Here is a 24,162-nt window from a genome sequence, read left to right as displayed (position 1 = left end):
CGCCTGGCCAGGTGTGCCAGGGTCAGTGAGAAAGGTCAAGCGTTCTGGGAGCTCAGACAACAGACTCTATTGCTGCCTGTTCAACCTGCATGTGGCTGGTGCTTGCTCACCCTCAAAAGTCAGGCTGGGCACACAATGGCCTACTTTCCCCCAAGTCACTCCTAGTCTCATTCCCCACCTTTGCTCACAACATCCACAGCTGCCCAGCAAGGGGAGTGGGGATAGAGCCTTGTGCCATTCTTGACCCTCTGGCTGGCCATGGCTCTGCAGTGCCCCTCCTGAGTTCTGGGAGGATAAAGACCAGGTCTCACTCACCTTCCATCCCCCAACAAGCAGTGTCCACACCAAGTTCTCTCTTCCTAGGTGCTCAATACCAGTAAATGGTACCCTGCATCCCCCCAGAAAGAAAAGTGATGCTGTGGATAGGGCAGAATAAGAAGAGTATTTTCCCCACGGGTTAAGGTTGAGGGAAATGGGGAGGAAAAGTAGAAGGAGGGAGGGATAGGGAAGGGCTTGGCTGGAGGAGGCGGCCGACTTGCCCACAGCTTTCATATCAACTCCCTCCACATCCACCGGCCCTCAGTGAACGCGTCTGAAACACAGAGTAAAAGGTGTTAAACTAAGTATAAAAGTCTTCAGACTACCCCAGGGTTTTTCGGACTGCAGCACGAAGAACTTCACGCTCAGCTCCTCCAGGCTGACAAGCAAACCTTGTCCCCCCAACTCAACAGAGTAGTGTCCAGCTTTGTGGGTTTACTATAAAAAGTTTTCTCCTGTGTCCAAATAACTCCTGGAGCAGGGCTATGCCTCCTCTTCATGCCTCACCTCCTCAAATACACACAGATATGTATGTGTGCCCCTCACACACACACAAACGCACAAGCAAAGCAAAGCTGGATACAAGCTTACCAGGCAATAAAAAGAACTCCGTTGATTTATTACCAAACACCACGATCAACACCAGTGGGCACTGTGAGATAACAGGAAGATGTCAGGTTGAATTTCTCACCCTGGTGTCCTTTTTCAAAGGTCAGGATGTCGCCTGGAAAACTGGACACTGAAGATCTCAGTTAGGAGACATGTCCCCACCCACCTCACCACACACAAACCTCTCAGGCCTGGGTCAGCCAGATTTATACAATGTCTCAAGAGGCCACAGCACACACTCAGTCTCCTTACCCTAAGCCTCTCTCTGCAGGACAGCGCTGTCACTGTGGTAGCATGACCTTTCTCCAGAACGTTTGCATCCACTGCCCAAGCTTGCCCAGTTGCCCCTATGTAGGAAATGTTGAGAAACTTGATCTTGGGCTCCAGGGCCTTCAGCCCATGGAGCTCATGGGTATTTGAGAGACAGAGAGGGCTGAGAGGAATGGCCATGGTTTATATTCTGTTAAGGAAATTTGTCGAGTGCCAGGATAAGGTACCCATCTCCCAGAGGGTGCTGTTAGTCATTGTGGGCTGCTCTAACAATGTACCAGGGATTCAGAGGTTTAAACAACAGAAATCTATTTCTAATCCTTCTGGAAGCTAGCAGTTCAAGAGAAGGGTGCCATCATGATGGGGTTCTTAGTGAGGGCCTTCTTCTGTGATGGAGAAGAAGCTATTTTCTTCTATCCTCACAAGGCAGAGAGGGTGAGAAAAGGAGCAAGCTCTCTTGTGACCCTTAGAAGGGCACAAATCTCCTTCATGAGGTCCCCAGCCTCTTGATCTCATCTAACCCTAAACACTTGTCAAAGGCCCCATCTTCTAATACTATCAAATGCAGGAGGGTAGGATTTCAACATACAAATTTGAGGGGATAAAAAAGTCACAAAGAGTCGGACATGACTGAGCGACTGAACAACAAAACTTAGTCCATAAGATGGGAGAAACAGCAGTTCATAAACTCCTGCATTCTCTGCCCAGGTACATGGGCAGGGAAAGCCTAAATTTCATCCCCAGGCTGGCAGTCCTCATGGGCTGTGAGGATTGGAAGTCCTCAGAGGTCATCCTAGTATGAAAGCCTATCTCCAGTGTCCAAGGAAGTTGGTCCCCAGCTCATTCTTGACCACTTCCAGGGACACAGGGCTCCTCCCTGTCCAGTAGGTATTAGAAAGTCATGCTTCCTTTTCTGGTCAGCCAGAGGCTGCCTCCATGCCCGCCCACTTTCCTTCTCTCCTGGGGACACATGGAATACAGCCATCCACCTTCCACAAAACAGACCTCCAACCATACTCCCTGGAACATAACCAGTCAGTTTTGACCTGATTCCCCTAAGGGCTCTCCAGGCAGCATAAGAGATTCAGAGTTCCAAAGGCTTCAAGAAAGAAAGTCAGGAAAGTGACTTCATCTCTGTGCCTTGCTTTCTGCATATATAAAATGGGGATAAGAATGAACTCTAGCCCCTAGGATAGGTATGAAGCCTGCAGGAGAAAACACACAGGATTCCCAGAGCATGATGCAAGCTGCGCTGTAAGGGCCTAGTACAGGTCAGCTACCATCATCCTATATGTGCGTTTCCACATTTTTTAATGGGATCTATTGTACATGATCCTCTGTAACTTGGTTTTATATCCGACATCATTAGTCTTCAAAGCATTTTTAATGGCTGTCATATTCATCTCAGGAGTTATGGTAATTTATCTAATCACTCTCAGAGGGATTACTTCTGCAAACTATATATATATATATATATATAGCCCAAGCTCCTAGGTCAGAGCCACCAGGGCAGGGGAAATGTGGGGGGCAGACTCCTTCAGAGCTGCTGACCCTCCTGCCCCCACCCTCCTGGCATCCATCGCCTCCCTCCTTTCTCAGCTGGAATCAATCGCCCTCCCTTCCGGCCCATCCCTGCTGCCCCACAACATCAATCAACAATAAGTCACTGCTGGGTGCCCAGGCCAGCACCAGCAGTGCCAGGCACCTGAGAGAACAGGGCTTGACCTGCCTTCAAGGACCCTGTTCTCTGAGTGGGGAGGGAAACCATATGCAAGAAGGACCAGGGAGGCGGTGCCCTGAGGGACGGTGCTCAGAAAAGCAGAAAGGATGGTCTGGTGGGAGCTCTGCTCCCTGAGACACTGGAAACAAATTCAGTGGGGTCGTGGGGGAGTCATCTGAGGGAGCAAGGTACACGCTGCTGGCTGGGCACGCAGAGTCCGGTAGGAGCAGGGAGGGGGCCGGCCGGAGGGGACAGTGCAGCGCGAGCACAGCTGTGAGCCCTTGTGGGGTCACAGTCCTGCTAGGGTCTGAGACGGAGCCGTCCTCTGCTCCGCAGCCGGCCTGGGGCCAGATTGGGGGGCCCTAGCTCGGAACTAATGCCCCCGGCGGCCAGGGGCAATCATTTCAAAATGAAGGTAATGATCCAATTAGTGGTTATCCATCAAGTTCAGTTATCTTTCCTTGGGCTGGGAGCAGAGAAGCTGAGTAAACGCGTGCCTTGGACTGTGACATAAAACCAGACCCCCTCGCGCTGGAAAATGAGTTCAAGATGCGGCCTACGCTGCCTCTCAGGACCCGCAGGTTGGCGACTCTGTGGCCCCAAGAGCCAGGAGAGCCGTGGAGCTTATGAGCAGCAGCTCTGGTGGGAGAGCAGCTCCCAGCCTCGGCCCCTTCTGAGCGGGTGGGAGGGGGCTGGGAAGATCGGGCGAGGCCTGGCAGCTGGGGGTCTGGGAAAGAGCTCCACAGCCCCTGCCAGTATCCAACCCTTGTCCCAGTCAGAAGGCTTGGGTTCAGCTCAGCCCCGGCCCCCAGGCCCCAGCTCTGAGCTTCCCGAAGCATCTCGGGCTTCCCTGGCTCTCCCCCGCCCCCCATCCTCTCCACACTCACCATCTGTGCAACTCAGCTCCACACTGCGCTCTATGTGAACCTCCTGACTCAGACTTGAGGTTCCCTGAAGATGCGGGCTTTCTGCATCTTCTCATAGGACAGAATTTATCACTGGAAGGCACTCCAGGGAGTCCTCTACTCCAAGCATCTCACTCAAAACATGAGGAAACAAGGCCTTCCGTGGCAGTCCAGGGGTTAAGAATTTGACTTGCAATGCAGGGGACACGGGTTTGATCCCCAGCCTGGGAAGATTTCACATGCAGGGGGCTACTGAGCCTGCGTGTCACAACCAGAGAGAAGTCCAAGTGCCACAATGCAGAGCCCATGTGCCATAACTAAGACCTGATGCAGCCAAACAAATACATAAATAAAATGTTCAAAAAGAAAAATGAGGAAATGGTGGCCCAGGGATGAAAAGTGATTGCAGGCACACCCTGACTGTGGGAGCCCTCATTCATTGAAGGAATGTCCTCCACTCTCTTACCCTCATCCTCCCCAGAGGAAGGCACCAACTGTCATGTTCAACAACCACTCTAAAGTTGGTGCACCATTCACCAGCCCTCCCCTCGCTCTGTCCCCTCATCTGGAAGGCCCTGGAATTGTTACCACTGAGTGTGAAACTAGCCCTCAGTTTTTATCTCATGGTACCCCCACTCCCTGCTCAGACTGTTGGAAGAAGGCATCACGGGATTATCCTGACCTGTCATTTCCCTCTCAGAACCTCACACCACTGTACCCCAACCCCACCTGATGTTCAGTGCTGCCTCAGGAAATTATTTGGCAGAACACAACCTAAACCCCCCACTGACTTGACTCAGCATGGCTCGCCACACCAATGTATCCTGGCTCCTCTTGCTAGCCAGACTTTGCAGGGACTATTGAACGACACACCCTTCTCCCCAGGTCTGGAGAGATCTACGATGAGATGACAGAGCCTGGAGCACCACCCACCCCTCTGCACTCTATTCTCTACAATGAACCATGATGTGGAGGGACTCTTCTACCCATCCTGGAACCTACCCCTCCAGTCATGATCTGTCCTCCAGGCTCTTCAGAGAAGATGATACATGGGCCCAGCACTGAGGCCTGCCCTCTTCTGTAGCAAGTGTGCAGGAATTGAGGCACCGAACTCACCAGAAGTTTTCTAGTGGATTCACTGCTCCTCCCTTTTGGCTTGACAAGTGATCAATGACCTTGGGTGGCTCTCTCTTCTCTGGAATGCAGGCCCTTCTTTCAAATGGGCCAGTTTTCCTTGGGTGTTCCTCTTACACTGATCTCATTACACATGAGCCACCTGCATATTAACTGCAAAATGTTTTAAATAGTTATCCAATTTTCTTTTCCTTGGGCCTCTTCTGTCCCTTTCCCTCTGATTTTACCTATAAAGGATATAAGTTCTGTGTCTAGATTCATCTCTATTTTGTGCATGTCCGGTAGTTCCAGCACCATTTGTTCTTTTATCTTTTCTCCAGTGTCAGAGCAAAGTGCCTTTGCTCCTTTGTCAGAGATCAGCTGACTGTGTTTATGTGGGTCTATTTCTGGGCTCTCCATTCTGTCCCACTGATCTATTTGTCTATTTGGCTCCAACACTGTTCTCTTTCAATTTCGTGTTGGCTCTACTGAGCCATAAAAATGTTTCTCCATATAAATTTAAGAACTGGTTTGTTGATATACACAAAATAACTTGCTGGAATTTTTATTGGGATTGCCTTGAACCTTTAGATAAAGTTGAAAAGAATTGACTTCTTGACTGTATTGTGTCTTCCTTATCCATGAATATGGAATATCTCTCCATTTGTTTTTTATGGAGATAGGCTTCATCATGGTTTGACATCTTTGATGTCTTTCATCAGAGCTTCATAGTTTTCCTCATATAGATCTTGCACAAATATACTTTGTTAGATTTATACCTAAATATTACATTTTTTTATTGTGCAACTAGGGGCCTCCTCTGTCTCTTTCCTTCTATTTCAATCTATGAAAATCCTACTCAACCGTCGGCTACCAAGTTGAATCTCAGCTCTGCACCTGTATGCAGTGTGTTCCTGGGCAAGTGATTTAACACTTTTTGATCCTCAGTTTCCTCACCTGTAAGATGGTAGAAATAATAAGGATCTTGAAGTATTGTTAGGATTAGTAAGATCAAGGGTAGGCTCAATGCCTGTCACTGAACAGGCCCTCTGCTAAATGGTAGTGGTTATTAGTGTCATTGTTCTAATATCATTTCAAATGCCACCTCTTCCATGATGCTGCTCCTCATTGCTTCATCCAAAAATCATACTCATTGCATCTTTCTCATAGAATTCCTGCATGGTAATGGTCACTGGGGAAACTAAGGGACTAGGGAAGATGGGAAGATAAAAAAAAAATCTTAAGAAAAAAAAAATTTGAAAATTATTCAGTAGTAGACTGGTGATTGAATGAATAAACCCAGGAGGAAAATGGGTTTCATCTCGTGGTAACATGAGTTGGGAAGGTACTGTTTGATGCACAGAAGAACAGTACTGTAATTAATTAATGGTGTCTACTATGGGCAATGAACCCTACGTAATGTATTTGCCAGCGATGAAATAAACTATAGGTCTATAGGATATTATTAGCTGGATGTGACTGCCAGAGAAATTTGATCAAAGCTCTTCATTCCATAGGTGAAGAAATTACAGTGTATATTAAAATGTACAGTTGTATAAAATTTCTTCCCTCCTTCCTTCTTTCTTTTTTTCGTCATTTGATTATTTCTTTAAATGCATACAGCTGAGTCCCAGAGGAATTAGAATATAGTAAGTTATATAGTTCTCAACTACAATTCCTATTTGCATCTAGCTCTTTCTTCCTCAAGTGAAACCCCAGAATGTTCCAGAAACTTGGAATCTAGAAAGAAGAAATATGTTGCTCCAGAACATAGTGAATGCTTACCATGGTCTCAAGAAAAACAAATAATGTATAAAACCATCAAATGAACAAAGCATGTGTGCTGCTCCTGCAGAAGAAGGATAAGAGGAGAGGTTACCAGGGAGAAGGACCCCCTGGCTCATGAGAATCTAAAGCCTGTCATCAAAATCTAGTGTCTGGGTTCTTCAACAAGAGAGGACTCTGGACCCATGAGGACTGTTGGTCAAAGTGTGGGCGATTCAGGATGCCAGCAGGTGACCTTATTGTCCTGAGACTTGGTTTCCTTGGGAGTTTAAGAACTTATGGAGGAGGAATCGTGCTACAAGTGAGGTCATCCACACGTTGCCTCCCTGAGTTGAAGCCACCGCCTATGAAACAACTCAGATGATCGAGCATTTTACCTATGTCAGCATTTGGTTCTCTCAAAAACCTTCTGAGGTGCAAAACATTGTTTCCTGTAATAACTGAGGTTTAGGTAAGTGAGTTTCCCAGGACAACACAAACAGTGGCAGAGCCGAGACGTGCATGCGGGGATTCTGACTCCAACTCCCTACACCACCCCACATTGTTTGATGGGCCAGGATCTCCATACGTGCTGTGGAGTAGTTCGAACAGAGTCCTGCTTCCACTCCAAGGATGAAGAAGCTGTCTTCTTGAACTCCGGTCCTCTTGGATTCTAGGGTTTTGTTTCCACTGTTGCCGAGGCCAGGTCTCTGAGAAGAATATCCCTACTCTGACTACTCCTGATTATCCCACTGGAGAGTCCCTGCTTCCCGAGGGAGAGTTCCACGAGGAAGGTGAGAAATCTGAAGCCCCATTTTCCATCAGGCCTCGCATGGCTGTGCGGCACTGGCTGTCCATGAGGAGCCAGCCAGCTCTCACTTTTTGAGTTTTGTTGGTTATGCATCCTCTGCAGGATCCAACCATATTACATTGCTTCAAGCAGCCTATAAAATAAAGACAATCGCAATGCCATGAGGAATAGTGTATCCCCAACCATAAATAAATTAGGGCTCTAATTCCATCAAGGCATGTGGGTGACATCACACACCGTGAGAGCGGAGCTTTCACGGGCTGTTCACGGCACCACAAATCTAAGATGGAATTACCGTCTTCGTTTATTTACATCTTCTGGTGGCTGGATTGCTGTGACAGATGATCTCTGGAAAGTCTGGTCCCTCTAGATTATGACCTCATGTTCTGCTCTTCTCCCTGCTTCCTTTTCCCTCCCCTACTCTCTCTCTCCCACCCCCTTTCCTCTCTTGTTTCTCTCTCTCACACCCATAAGCATTTCCCTCATTGTGTTTTATTTTCTCCTTGGTCTTGATAAAGAATGGAAGGAGTGAAGCACCTAGCACCAGGAAAAGATGGCAAATTCCAGACGTGGGGGAGGCTCAGGAGGAATAACATTTCCTACAGCTGTGATTTGTGGCATTGCCCCAGGGCCATTTATCCATGACCTCTCTGGGGACATATAGCTTTCCTTGCTTAAAATTTCAATTTAATTAAATCCACTAGGTGTGTTCTTGGATGTCAACCATGTCCTAGGCAATGTAGGGCAGTTAGAACCATATGGAACCAAGGAATTTCAGAAGCAGACAGGCTTTCAGCAGTCTCTGAGTGAGTTCGACTCCTCGTTTTGCAAATGAGGGACTCAAGGCCCAGAGAAATAAGGTGGCTAATTAATGACAGAGCCACGTCTAGACTGCAGAAAGAGTGAGAAACCTTAGCAATGTCCGCCTGGGCCTTAGAGCATAGTCAGAGAAGAAAGGCATCTCCAAAAGAGTTAGCTAATAACATGAGAGGACACATAATCAGAGCCAAACCAAGGATTACAAAAACTGAATTTGTAGGAGAAAGGAAGTGATATGGGCAGGCAAGTTTGGGATAAATTTCACAGAGAAAGCAGCAGTTGGGTTGGAGGCTGAAGGGTAGAAGGGGTCTCACTTGGCAGAGATCAGAAGGGAAAGCATTATAGGCAGAGAGACAGCCTGAGCCATGAAATAAGCCTGGGGGCTGGAGGAAGCATTGCCTGGACACAGAAGGTCATTGGAACCCCCGTAAGAAAGATCAATGGGTCTTCATCCAATTGGATGGGTCAATATCTAAGTATCAAAACTTGATGGAGCCACTGGACCCTGGGACTTAACCCTGAAGTCAGCTGAGGGTACTGGAAGTTCTTGAATAAGAAACAATAAACAAAAAGCATGTTTTAGAGCTTTGCTATGCAGAAAGTAGTCTAGAGATAACTAGCATCAGCTTTACCCTACCTGGGAGCTTTTCTAGAAAAGTCCAATCTCAGTCCAGGCCTACCAAATCAGAATTTCATCGTAACTAGATGCCTATGACTCACCAGGCACATCAACCTTTGTGAAGCTCTGCTTTAAGAAAACTGGCCTAGTGTGAAGGCTGCTTCTGGGTTGTTCTAGAGTTGCACTCTCATGTTGCCAGATTTTTCCTCATCATGGTTGACTTAGCAAATGTTATTACACTCAGAAATTCTTGCAAAATGAGAGAAACCAATTAACTTTTCACATCGAGTGTGGTATTCATGAATATTAGGTTTAACAATTGATGAAGATGACAATATTAGATTTTTAAACACAAACATTTCTTCGTTTCCATTTTACTGTTTTCTTTTTGGATTTTAGAGCCCATGGACTTTCTTCCAATCATCAGATATTCTCTGAGCCCTTGAAAAGCTCTTAGGCATTTGTATCTGATGGATAAAACAGGCTGATGGGTCCTACAGGAGCAGGGACCCCCATACAAGTCCAGGCAGTTTCTGGGGGGACACGGTAAGACCCTGCAGAAAAGATGAGAGTCTCTGCTGCATCCAAAACCCTCATTCCATGCTGCCAGATGTTAAGGAAGCACTCAGGCCTGGAGTTTGACTCACTAAGGTTTTAAGGCTCTTCCCCAGATCCTGGTCCTGCCTGGGCCCAGGTGGTAGGTGGAGCCAGCGATGACCCCATGAGCCCACAGGATGGGAGCTTAGAACTGGAATTAAGCAGATTTAAAGAAAATACATAAGTCACATGTGTGTGTACCTGGATTTATAGACCAAGATGAGTACTTGCTCTATTTTCTTTAAAAAGAAAAAAAGTACTCTCCTCCCAGGGCCTCCTCCAGCAGGGAGGAGAGAGTGCATTGCTTGAGGTAAGCCACAAGTGAAAGTGCAAAGAGTCAAAGGAGTCTTTCAATCCCTCAACTCTAGACTGACACTGACGTAGACCAGTGCTCCCACCACCACCACCAAACCACAAAATATGTGCCGAGTCTGGGTCAGAGCTTCCTCTCCCAGGGACCATCACGAAGTGCTTGGGGTGTGCTGTCAGAGGCAGAAATTCCACCAGGGTGCCCTCTGTAACGGCTGACTTGCTTTGGTCTTCTGGGGACGGGGTTGCCCAGTGAAGAACAGGCTTGGGGGGCTGGGGGGTGATCTGGCTGCCTCTCTCTCGACAGGAGGTCTGTGCAGGGGTGGGGAGTGCAAGGATCTGCTTTGAGTCTAGTCCTCAGTCAGCTCCCTCAGTGGGAGGCATTCTCTGAAGCTCTGGGTCCCTTGGCTTCACCTCCTGTAAGAAAGACGGCCACAGTGAGGAATCTTCTATGTCAATGAGAACCTTACTGGGAGCCTCCTCTCTTAATTTCATCTTTTTAAACTGAGATTTAGTTCACATACCACGAAATCCACACTTTTAAACAATGTGCTATTAGGGACTTCCCTGGTGGTCCAGTGGCTAAAACTCCAGGCTCCCAACGTAAGGGGCCCTGACCAGGGCTCCCCGACTAGGTTTGATCCCTGGTCAGGGAACTAGATCCCACATGCTGCAACAAAAGATCCTGCATGCCACAACTATGATCTCCAGCACATAAATAAATATTTTTTAAAAACTAAACAAAGTGTACTAGTCAATGTTTAGTATATTCCCAAGATCATACCATCATCATCAAATTCCAGAATATTTTCATCACCCTCAAAAAGAAACCCATGCCCATCAGCAATCATTCCCCATTCCTCACTTCTCTCAGCCTCCGGCAACTGTTAATCTGGTTTCTGTCTCTATGGATTTGCCTTTTCTGGGAACTTCATGTAAATGGAATCACACACTATGTAGCCATTTGTGTGTGGCTTCTCTTCCCTTTTATTTTGCCACAAGCCAACTTGTCTCAGTAATATGTTATGAAGGTCTAGAAGTTACTAATCTGAGAAAGATGGTAATAGTCCTGGAGAAAATTCTCCTAGGAAAAGCCATTAGCCTTTATCTTTTTTCAAGTGTTTCTCAGGGCAGTTCCTCCAGGCCCCACATCCTTGTCGGTACTCACCTTTACTGAGAGACAGGTCAATGCAAGTGACTACATCTCAGTTGAGGGCTGAGGACCAAGTCCTATGCTTACAATACCAAGCAAAGGTTGGCCTCTGGCACAGAAATTAGTTCTGCTCAAATACATCCCATCTGGCCATAGACATTTCATAACATTAGAATGGCCCTTGACAGTATAATAAAGGCATGCTTGGTTGCTTATAACTAAGGGGAAAGTGAGGTAAAAGACTAGTCCAAGGTCACACAGGTAGGAAGCAGTAAAGGAAGAGTTCAAATTCAGGACTCATGTTCCAGGGCTTTCCCCGTCAGCTGCTCTCATGTTTCTTAATGACTCAGATGGCACCTGTGTAGACTTACCCACTAATCCTGTGGTCTTTATCCCTCCCCCAAAATTCACCCCCCACCACCAGAAAATCATCCTAGGGAAAAGGAAGTGAGCTGACAAACAGACTTTTCCTTTTCTTTCTCTCCCCATCCTCCCTCACTGAGCTTCCCTCTTTCCACATCCTGCAATTGCATGAGTGGTCCACTAACATTGCTCATAGTCCTATCAGCATTGAGGCCAAATGCTTAGTTTTCCAACTTTCTGACTGTGATCTTGAGAAAGTTATTGAACTTGTATCTCAGTTTCTTCCTTTTACAAGTGAGGATAGTATTCATACCTACCTTCAAGGCTGACAGTTGATATGTGTAAAGAGATTTGAACAATACCTGATACGTGGTAAGCATTCAATAAATGATAGATTTCATTTGGTATCATATGTATTTGTATTTCTCATGCTGCTGAGTAAAAAACTGTGCATACTAAGTCTTGGATGAAAAAGATGCTCATAAATATGAAAGGAAAGAAGAAAGGGAGGAAGGAAGGAAAAGGAAAGGGTGGAAGGGAAGCGGGGGCAGAAAGAGATTTATAGTAGCCTCTAAATGCAGAATGGGGGACTTCCCTGGTGGTCCAGTGGTTAAGACTCACACTTCACCTGCACAGGGTGCAGTTCAATCCCTGTTCGGGGAACTAAGATCCCACATACCACACGATGAGACCAAAAAGAAAAAAAATCAAAATTAAATACAGAACAATCTGAAGCTAAGTTTTCTTTCATCTTTTAAAATAGCTTCATATTCACGCCAAGAGAAAATTCCTGCAGTGCAGAAAAGACAAACCCATTGGCAATTATGAAGTTCACTTGAAGTTGCAGACAGAAAGGCTGGGGTGTGTCCTCTTTGTTGGTCAACTCTATAACAGCGTTGGAGCATCAATACTCAGTCCTTTAAAATGCCCTCTCGTAACTAAAGCTGCTTGATTACATCAATTGCCATTTTGTTAGATTCTCATTTCAGCATCCTAAGGGCTTGGCTTATTTCATCCTCTGAGCTGGCTGGCTATCAAGTTCTCTGATGGTTTTATCTTACTTTTCTCTCTGTGACCGTCCTAGTGAAGTTTGATGTTCTCACTTCCAAAATGCATAGCATTGCCTCACGCCAGTATTAGGGCTGCGTATTTGCTGATTTCCTTCTAGCTCACCCACCCTCACACCTCTCATGTTGGGAAATGTTCTCAGCATCTGGTGAGAAGAGGATGGGGGCAGGAGGAGGTGATGTTATGAGAGGACTGAGATGCAACCAGTGAGGAGGTTCTTTCTCTTGACTTTCCCTACATTTACTTGGCTTCCTGGTTCCCAATGCAGCAGCCAGAGACAGGACAGGATGACAAAACTGAACTGGGCAAAACCAGCCACGGAAGCCTTCCACACCCTCAATGCTGCTCTCTCAGAAGACATCTGTGTTATGAGTAGCCTTTAAGTAGCCATATTTGGGCCTTAATGGCCCACTCGTCCCACGGTTCCAGAACTGTAAGAGCTGATTGGACCAGGGGAAGACACCTAATCAACACCCAATCTAAAAATTAATCCGTACCCATCAGACTCTTTTCCTGTGGCCTTTGAACCAGGAAATGACAAGGGCCAGATATAGCCATAAGGCTACAACATAAAGTTTCTGATGTAAGAAGAAACCAGAGAAGCCATGATAATCTAGTATAAGCCAAAGTTACATGGAAGCAAAATTTATAAGTAACAGAAGCCAGACTCAAAGAGTTATCAGGAGGAGAATGGAGAAGATATACCAAAAGATTCAGAAATACAGTGAGTTGGAGCAACCAGGCCACTAATGAAAGAGACTAGTTTATAGAATGTTAAATCTCAGGGTTGGGGTGGGGTTAGGGGTGGACTCACGGGTGGCTCAGACAGTAAAGAATCTGCCTGCAATCCAGGAAACCTGGGTTCAATCCCTGGGTCAGGAAGATCTCCTGGAGAAGGGAATGGCAACCCACTCCAGTATTTTTGCCTGGAGAATTCCTTGGACAGAGGAGCCTGGCAGGCCAAAGTCCATGGGGTCGCAAAGAGCCGGACACGACTGAGCAACTAACACACACAAGCTCATCTCATAGCAGCCCCCATAGACCTTTATTTTTAAAGTACTTTTGTGTAGTTTATAATTTTATAAATAAAAGTTTCCTAGTTTTGTTTTTTTAATTTTTTAAATGAAGTATGGTTAACAATCTTATACTAGTTTCAGGTGTATAGCATAATGATTCAATATTTTTATAGATTATACTCCACTTAAAGTTATTATTAAAATATTGGCTATGTTTCCTGTGCTGTACATTACATCTTTGTATCTTATGTATTTTATCCCTAGTAGTGTGTGCCTCTTAATCCCCTTCCCCTATTTTGTTTCTCCCCCTGCTCCTCTCCCTACTGGTAACCATTAGTTTGTTCTCTGTATCTATGAGTTCATTTCTGTTTTGTTATACTCAGATTCCCTGTTTTTTAAAAAGGATTCAAATAAGGCAAACGCCCTTAAAGTAACAAGTGAAAGCATGCTGTAAATCCTCTCTCCCTAAAGAAAAGCACCATTTATTTTTTCCAAAATAGTCTATGCACATGAAAACACAATTCACTCTCTTTCAAGGAAAAAAAAAGTATACACACTGATGGGCAGCTTAGGGTGGTTTTTTTTCTTTTATTTTTGAGCATACTGTGGACCTTCTCTCAGATGGGTATAAACAGATTCACTTCAACTTTTTTCAATAACCACACAGGATCCCATTGTGTGGATTATGGAATTATAATTATTTATTTAACTAATTCCCTAATGATTCATCATTAGGGGGTTTCCAACTTTATGCTATTATAACTAATGTAATGAATGTATCTATTTCTTCCCCAATTGTATGAGTATTTCCAAAGGATAAATTCTTATCTATGGAATTTCTGGTTCAAAGGATATGTACATTCTAATTTTTATAAACAAGACCAAATTGCTTTCCAAAAAATGTACCAATTTACTCTTCCATTCCAGCACAGAAGTGTCTATTTCCCACACACATTTGCCAAGTGGCTATTAGCAGTATCTGTCATATTTCCTACTCTGATAGAAAATTTCAAAAGTTGCTATTGTTTTACTTTGCCTTATATGAGATTGGAGAGACTGAGAATATTTTCTTTTTTAATTAATTTATAAGTAACAATTAATTCTTGTTTTGTATAATTAATATAATATATATTAATATATTATTTTATATAATATATTGCTTTATACAATTATATAATAATTAAAGTAACAATTATTTTAATTGGAGGATAATTACTTTACAATAGTATAGTAGTTTTTGCCATACATCGATATGAATCAGCCACGGGTGCACGTGTCCCCCACCCTGAACCCCCTCCCTTCTCCCTCCCCACCCCATCCCTCTGGGTTGTCCCAGAGCACCGGCTTTGAGTGCCCTGCTTCATGAATTGAACTTGCACTGGCCATCTATTTTACATATGGTAATATACATGTTTTAATGCTATTATCTCAAATCATCCCACCCTTGCCTTCTCCCACCTAGTCCAAAAGTCTGTTCTTTACATCTGTGTCTCTTTCGCTGCCTTGCATAAGACTTAAACATGTGTAACTTACCTTCTATTGATTTCTTCTGCAAGATTCTATAAATGTTCTTTTCCCATTTTCTAATGAGTTGGTGGGTTTTCCCCCACTCAGAATATACATATTCAAAAAATTATACAGATATCTGTGCTAGGAAACATTTCCAAATGGTTTAGTATATCCAGAGAGCATACCATTTCCAACAATTAAGTACTTCATGGGTCTTCATGGTAACAAAGTGGATAGTTTATGCAGTAGAAGTACCATTAATATTGTTTATAAGACTGAACTTGGGGGATCGCCTGGTGGCCCAGTGGTTTGAACTTCGTGCTTTCACTGCCCAGGGCATGGGTTCAACCCCGTGTCAGAGAACATGGGATCATGGAAGTTGTAGACCAACCACAAGAACCACCAGCAACAACAACAACTGGACCTCAGCATGAGAGACATCAATAATAAGAACGTTTTGCGATAATATATTACCATGGATTCAAAGAAGGAGCACTTCAACACAGACACCAACTTGGGACCCAGAAGCAGACTGGACAAGGACAGAAAACCAGGACAGAACGCTGCCTTGGACACCTCTTCTTTAGAAAGAGTATTAGGGAGCTCGGGGGAGGCGGTATTAACCACCAGAGCATGGCTGCTATCATACCCTTCTGCAGTATTTAACTTACTGTTTCTACCGATGTGCTTGGGTTAGCTGTTTAATCAACTGTGTATTCTATTCCATCGTGTAAGTTTGGATCTTCTCAATTAATCCTTTGCTGTCCTTACAAAGACCCAAGAATCCTATTTTATTAAGGGATGATACTGCGACCAGGGCAAAAATATATGAATGAGGAGGCAGGGGTGAGGCAGAAACAGAGAAGACCAGCCAACACTTCCATTCACACAAAAAGAGGAGGGGTCATATTCTAATCCCATGGTGCCCAAGACCAGACACTTGGTAAATATTTCTTAATTCTATGGAAACATTGATGGTGAAAGTCCCCCATGAAAACAAGGGATAAAAATATAAAGCTAAAACTTGAAGTGAAAACCAAGCATAAATAGGTTCATTTATATTTTATCCTTAGGCAACAGTTCTTCCCCAGGGGACATTGTTTTTTTCCTTCTACTGGTTTTCAGTTTCTTCCTTCTACAATGCACACTTGCTTCTCCTTCTTCTGTGGGTTGTATGAGACCAAAGGTATTGCCGACTACTGCTCAGTTTCACTGTGACCAATGATTGCACCCTTTCAAAGCACCAGCTGGCTCGGGGCTTGTTCTGGCAGACCCGTAGTCCAAAAGGCCTGCCTCGATGGCTCCAATGCACATGACTGAAAACATGCCTTTCCCAAGGAGGAAAATATGTAAGCTTTAGTTCTCAAGTTATGTTTCATGTTTACAACGGTCTTCTCATCATCGTTAGTTGGATTAAATTTAGTGATTACAAAGATTTTTGTTTTTATCAATAATACCCTTGATCTTGAAAAACAAGAGCAATTTAAACAGACCCAGATGCTCTAAATTCCACCACATGTTTATTGCATGTTTTTAATTGCATTGTATTTGAGGCTGTCATTTAAATCAATTAAATGTGAATGTTATTCCTATGGCCACGTTTCCCCAGCTTCTCACACTAACTCTTTGCTGTTTCTAGTCATTCGGTTGCAAAATCCTCCAAGAGAAACGATTAATGGTAATTGTTATGTTCTCCCCCATACTTCTGTGAAACAGGTATATCCTCTAACCAAAGTCCACATGGAGCTGAAACATAACCCCAGGAAAAATTCCCTTGGCCCTGCAAAGTCATTGGATTTAAAGTCACTGCTCTCTTTTTATCTCCTTTCAATGAAAGATCTATCCCCCTTGAAAATGCATCAGTTAGTTTCATGACTATCACTACGTTTATCAAGGACTCTTTCTGTCAACGTAATTCAACCACGACCTGCTGTGTGTCTGCTGAGCCTATTAACATTTCCTCCATCTGTAAATCAAAGCAGCTTCAGTGATGTTGGTCACGCGATGGTGAATTTTGGTGGGAGAGCAAAGAGAAGTGGGGACGAAAGGCATGAAATAATAAAATAGCAGGCTGTGTGGACAAAATAAAGAGAAGGCAGCTTGGCATGAGGGGCCATGAACTGAATCCTGACCTTCACATCAATCAGAGACCCTGGGCATGTCATTTAACTCTGTTTGAATTTTATTAGTAGTTTTCTCACCTGTGAGATAAGTGAGGAGGTAAATCTGTATGAGAAAACACCCCTCCTGACATGTCGTATAGATGTTTCTGCAACAGCGGGCCTGCACAGGGCCAGACTGCCTCCTGTTTGTGCAACATGGGGCCTTCTTTGAGAGCCGAGCTTCTTCCTGGGTCCCTCAAGTCTTGCAGATTAAGGGGGAGCCTGAGACGTTGGCCAGAACCAGGGGAGGGCTAGGATGTGGAGGGGGCCCTCCTGGATGGTACTGGGGATCTGGTGCTAAGAAGGAAAGTCAGCAAGGGGCCTGCCCAACCCTTTGGGATGAGGATGGGAGTGAATCTCGCTGTGGGACCCTCCTGGGAATGAGACAGGGCTGAAGGGACTGGATTTCTTAAAGCTTGACTGGTTTTTACTCTTATACGCTTGCTTTCTGGTTTATCTCCCTTTTGCCCTCTTTTAAGAAGCCTTCTTAAAGAAATTTCAGTTGTCACAGCTGAGCTAAGGCAAGTTGAGAAGAGGATTTGTGTCCAGTCGGGCTGGCCCGTTAGAAGAGCAGCCCCCGCCCCTGGGGTCAACAAGGCAGGAGTGGTGGGGATCAGGATGAGAGAGCCCCAGGGACCACTCACACTGCAGACCAGGGTCTCTTGGTCCCAGCTGTTCCTTCCACCTGGAGAATCTCCTTCCACAGCTAAACCCTTTTGGAGTTTTATTTTACCACAAAAGGCAGAATTCTGTCGCACTCTTTCCAAGTCTCACACCCCAGATATCCCAGTCTTTGATACCCCAGTTGGCTAACAACCCCTGTCTCATGCTTAGATGGATCAAACACTCTGAACTGTTTTTAGCAGCGGTGAAGGGTTCTATGAGACATCCACACTCTCTCCCAGGTCCCCAGATGACCCATAGCACATACTAACTAGCTAAAGAAAGGTGCAGCCTGTGGCCTGAAAGAGCATTTCTCTGGTTTCTGTGCTCAAAGGTTGACTTCACCATCTCAGATTTAGCTCCAATCAACAGTGCAGAGCTGCCCACAGGACTCTTCTTTTGTGATGTAAAGAGCTGGATAACCATGAATGGACACCAAGGCTGGGACCCTGTTCAAGAAGTTAATTTGCTGTCAGGGGTCAAGTGCCTTCCATCGGAAGTCAAAAGACCACTTAAAGATCAGTGTGAAACCCCTTGCCTTTTGTTTGTTGTCTAAGTGCTCCACCAAGCATGGTAAATGGGAACGCAGAGTTCCAGCCGCCTGCTTCCAACTTCTTTAAGCTCAAACTGTAATAAGAACAGCAGCTAACATGTTTGCTTGTTTATTTTTTCAGAACATAATGCATGCCAGACATAGATCTCATAAAATCCTCAGAATAAATGTATGCATTCGGCCTTATTTTGATAAGAAAACAGAGATTCAGAGAAAGTGATCCACCCAGAGTCACATAGCTGGTGAGCCGGGGAGGCCAGACGCACACACAAGCTTGGCTGCCTCACCACGAAGCCACACGGTAACAGTGGCTGGTCCTCATTAAGTTTCTTGTGGTCACTGGGACCAGACACCAACAGCGGCTGGCTAAATAAATAAATACAGAAATAAGGGGGTATGGAGATGGCTTAGCATTTACTGGAAGATTTCTAGAAGAGCCCTCAGAATCCAGTGAAGAGCTCTGCCCCCAGGCCAGAAGGAAACAGGGTGGCTGGGGGCCTTTCTCTTCAGGGCACTTGGTGCAAGCTCCCTTCAGTGGCTCCAAGTTACACCCTAGAAAAAAGAAATCAGGCTATCCCAGTGTAGCCAGGTGTACATCTGGATCAGTTAGCTTTGCCCAACAGGTCAGGGGCAGGAGGAGACACAAGGGTACCAGGAAGGGACACTTCCTGGGTACAAGGGTACCCCCGGCTTCTTGTGCAGTGTCGTCCTCCTCCCTGGCAACTGATGGGTGATCCAGGAATGGATTGTCTACAGAAAGGTGGCCACAGGGCCCAGAAGGAGTTGTTCCAGTGGCCTTCTCTGCTTCGGTGTGTTCCTTGGACCCCTCAGATCATTTTGGACTCTAACAAAGTCTGAGGGTGTCCACTGTAAAGGCGCTGAGAAATAATTCTCTTTGCTCGCTAAGGAAAAAAAATAAAATGAGAACATCAGTGCCAGATGTGTGCGTTGTGTATTGATCATAATAGCAGCAAGCAGATTTGTCTGTGGCCCATTTCAGAGGCCACCTCCACAATCGTGCAACAGCAGGTAGGGCTGAGGTTGGAGGCTGAGGCTGGGGCCCAGGAGTCAGAGGTCTTTGCTCTGCTTTTCAACTCCATCTGACACTCAACTCAGAGCCTGCCTGCCTATTCACACATCTGTTCAGCACTTGCCTGCAATCATTTAAGTTTTATTATTGGACTTGTCACCATATTAATGTAGCTGTACATTTAAATTGATTTTAATTGTAAGTTTCCTGAAAAACCTCGAGTTTTCTGCAAGTATTAATTAACCGATGCACTTACATTAAAAACAATTATGTAACCTTAGACCTGCTTTCCTTGCTCACCATGTCAAAAACGGGGGTTTCATGTAATGCATAAAACGTGTGGATTAATATTTCACAATTAAGGTCAATTTCCATTTAGAAAGGAAAGATAATTAACTGCCTCTCACCTGTACTCTCCTGACATGTTTCAATTAAGAAAACAATTCTTTATAAACTTTGTAATCTGGATACTTGGAGAACATGTTAATGAAGCTCCCAATAAATAGAATTATTCACAAAATAAATCAGGACCCTTGGCTGCAAAACTAAAGTGGCATCTGTTGGCATGTTAAGCCAATAAGGCTGAGGTTTGGGAAAGCTCACACAAACGCACAGCTGGGTCCTTAAGCAACAGAGGGAAAAAATGTGGGGTTCTCTGGCCTCCACATTGACCTCACAGCAAGGTGAAGCCCTTCTCACAAAAGTGGAGTTGGGTGCCAAGGCTTTTCCCTCTTCTGCTGTGACTTCCTAGCTGGGTGACTCTGCAAGAGAGACTTGATCTCCATTCCCATTTATTAAATGGGAATAAGCTGTAACTGATGCTTTGATGCTTTCGAATTGTGGCAATGGAGAAGGCTCTTGAGAGTCCCTTGGACAGCAAGGAGATCAAACCAACCAATCCTAGAGGAATTCAACCCTGAATATTCACTGGAAGGACTGATGCTGAAGCTGAAGCTCCAACACTTTGGCCACCTGATGGAAAGAGCTGACTCATTGGGAAAGACCCTGATGCTGGGAAAGATTGAGGGCAGGAGGAGAAGGGGACCACAGAGGATGAGATGGTTAGATAGCATCACCGACTCAATAGACACAAATTTGAGCAAGCTCCAAGAGATAGCGGAGGACTGGCATGCTGCAGTCCATGGGGTCGCAAAGAGTCAAACACAACTCACCAATCGAACAACAAGTTGTCACTCATATTGCCACTGGAATTGTACATGAGCCAATATGTGCTTAGCACTGCTGCCGGCCTTCACAGGGACTCAGTAAAAGGAAGATGCTGCTCTCCTGATCGCTGAGTCCAGGAGGGGAGGTCAAGAGAGAGTGTGGGGAATCTCTAGCTGTGGAACCCTGGGCAAGCTCCTCCCCCTCTCCAACCCCCAACCCTATTTGTGGAGGAAGGTTCCTGGATCCTATCCTTCCCAGTGGCCCTCCTTGACTTTACTCCCGGCTCCCTGATCCTCACTCCCTCTCACATGCAAGCAGCTTACCCAAAACCCCACACTCACCCATCAAGTTAAGGACGGAAGCTCCTGGAAGCCAAGGATCTCATTCTTTAACAAGGTCTGCTCAAGGTCCTGGCAAAAGAGCAAATAAGTCCCACAGCCCGTAGCCACTGTTGCAACAAGGCTCTGGCTTCTTTCCTTGCCTGGAGAAACCAATATCAGAAACCCTAGAGAGTTCCTGTTTCAAAGACTCTAAGCCCCTCAGTTCAGTTCAGTCGCTCAGTTGTGTCCGACTCTGCAACCCTATAGACGCAGCACGCCAGGCTTCCCTGTCCATCACCAACTCCCAGAGCTTGCTCAAGCTCATGTCCATCGAGTCAGTGATGCCATCCAACCATCTCATGCTCTGTCGTCCCCTTCTCCTCCCGCCTTCAATCTTTCCCAGCATCAGGGTCTTTTCCAATGAGTCAGTTCTTTGCATCAGGTGGTCAAAGTATTGGAGCTTCCGTTTCAGCATCAGTCCTTCCAATGAATATTCAAGACTGATTTCCTTTAGGATTGACTTGTTTGATCTCCTTGCAGTCCAAAGGACTCTCAAGAGTCTTCTCCAACACCACAGTTCAAAAGCATCAATTCTTCAGCGCTCAAGCTTTCTTTATAGTCCAACTCTCACATCCATGACTACTGGAAAAATCCCTCAGAGCTAAGCCCCTCGGTGCTGTTTAACTCTCCAAACGATAGACCTGACCCCTTGAGACCCAGAGTCACCCAACAGCATTCACTTCTAGATGTGTGAGGGTAGCAAGATGGAAAGGGAGCCTGGATCTAGTTCATCACCCCACCCCCACCTCTTCTGGGTGATGAGAGGAACTGGGCCCATCCCACCCAGCCTCTTGCATCTTCATTTCCTTATCAGTAAGTGGAGTCTGATCACAAGACCTCAAAGGTCCCTTGTGCTCCAGTTATATGTAATTCTCTTTCTTCTCTCCTCCAGAATCTATTTTTTTACTGTTTTCACAAAGTCAAAGACTTGACAGAGGTGTTTGACACTATTTTTCTGAAACAAGACATTTGCCCCAGTTGGACTGGCACTTTGAGATCTATCTTCGGTAATGTGCAGGGGTGGGGGGATGGGGTGTGGCGCAGTTCTTTCCCTGACCCATCCACTCCACGTGGCTGTGAGATAGCTCAGTGAGACGAACCTTCATCCAGGTTCAGTGGCCAGTGGAGTTCTATGGGGCAGATGACAGGGTGGCACTCAGAATCGAGCCAAGGAGGCTGAGGGACAGGGATCAGCACCCCCACCTGTGAGGGTGTCAGGCCAGCAGTGATTTGGAAGCATGAGATGGAAAGGCCAGTTTCTCATCATCCTCCACCCCTCAGTAGGCAGTAACCGGGGGAGCAGAGACAGGCACTCTGCCACACTGGGTTACTTTAGTCCAGACCTCTTTCCAGAATACCTCTGCCTCTCTATTCTGAGCAGAAAGCAGCGCTGTTGGGAAAAGGCAATGTTCTGGGCTAAGCTCTCATCATTGCAGAGAGCGCCCCCCTCTGCATACTAGTCACACCCTTTGCTCCTCCTGGGAGTCCTTCTGGTCACTCTCCTGCCTGACACCAGCACCTGCTGATACCCAGCAGGATGGCAGGAGCACCTGGGATTTCAGAGCACAGCTTAAAATACTGCCCTCCCCAAGCCCACCCCAAACATGCATCCTCACACAGTCCCCCCAGAAGCAGCTGTTGCATAAATTCCCTGGCTCCAAGAAGGCTGCAGGGCAGCAAAAAGATGACAGGGAAAGCAGACGGCCTCAGAAAGACAGCATCTGACTGTAAGCCAGGAGTCTCAGATTCCCTCATTCATCCATTCAATAAATGTTTCCTGCAAACCGACAAACCGCCAGGCCCTTGAGGACACAGACGTGGGAATACAGATATGAAAGACACAGATGAGATCTGTGCCATCAGGGAGCTTACACTCTAGTAGGCAGAAAGAGACTATAAAAGAAGTAAATAAAACAGATAATATAGAAGAAAAATATAACAAGGAAGATTCCCACCAGGTGGGTCTACAATCTTGAATGGGCAATCAGGGACAGGCTCATTGAGACGGTAACATTGGAACAAAGCTTTCAGCCTGACTCAGGGCTGGTTCTCTGGGGGAGATGGAAAAGTCACTTTCCTTCCCTGGGTTTTCTTGGAAAATAATCAAGGGGATTAATCTAAATCAATAACTTGTAAACATATTTTCCTCTGCAGTAGACCTCTTTATTCAAATGAAGAAATACCTACAGCCCCATAAATCAGAATTTCCAGGTAAAAGAAGAGCTACTCAAGCTAAATCTGAGTAATTTCAAGTAACATTGAATCATTGATTAACATAGTTATGTCCCAAGTAATGGGCCTTCCCTGGTAGCTCAGTTGGCAAAGAATCTGCCTGCAATGCAGAAGACCCTGGTTCAGTTCCTGGGTCAGGAAGATCTGCTGGAGGAGGGAAAGGCTACCCACTCCAGTATTCTGGCCTGAAGAATTCCATGGACCGTATAGTCCATGGGGTCGCAAAGAGTCCAACACGACTAAACAACTTTCACTATCCCAAGTAATGCATGGGGTGTACTTATACTAAAAAGCATTTGTTGTTAATCTGAAATTCAAATTTAACTGAGTGTCCCGTCTTTTTATTTGCGAAATCAGGTAGCCACACAGGTGACATGGGGATGGGGAAGTCCTTCTCAGGATCTGAAGTCCCCAATGGAGTCCCCCTTCTGAGCCTTAGTCTCTCCATGGGCAAGAGATGATAGATCTCCAGGCGCTAAAGAGAGACGGAGCTCTCGGATCTTAGAGAGTTTCAGTAAATTACATGATGAGAAAGCACCCAGAGCTTTCTGGCAACATTGGGTGCCCAGAAATCATTTTGTTTGGCTCTAGTTTTCTGAAAAGCCACCTTGCCCTCTCACCCCTACACCCAGGCTTTCTGGAGGTCAACCTCTGGTCCATTCACCCCAGATGGTCCCTCAGTCCCATGGGGCCAGGAAGAGATTGATTAAGCATATTACTGAGTCTGGGGGAAAAGCCCAAGAGTGCTCGGGAGTTTTCTCTCTTCCTGGAAGTTTGCTCATTCCTGGGTTGACAGTTGAGTTCTTTCACCCTCATTTGTCTTGGAAGGGCTGGCTGTGGGCTATCCTGCCCCATGAGAGTTTAACTGGACAAAAAGGTGACACTTCTCAATGAAAAACAAACAACAGCCACGTTCAAGGCTAGATAAAGACTACAATTGGAACGTCCAAATATCTGAGAGCTCCACTCCAGTCAGGTACTGGAAATGCTGTCTTAATGCATGAGACAGAAG

Source organism: Odocoileus virginianus, chromosome 2 (assembly GCF_023699985.2).
Source record: "Odocoileus virginianus isolate 20LAN1187 ecotype Illinois chromosome 2, Ovbor_1.2, whole genome shotgun sequence".
Lineage (NCBI taxonomy): Eukaryota > Metazoa > Chordata > Mammalia > Artiodactyla > Cervidae > Odocoileus > Odocoileus virginianus.
This window is presented reverse-complemented; position numbering follows the sequence as displayed.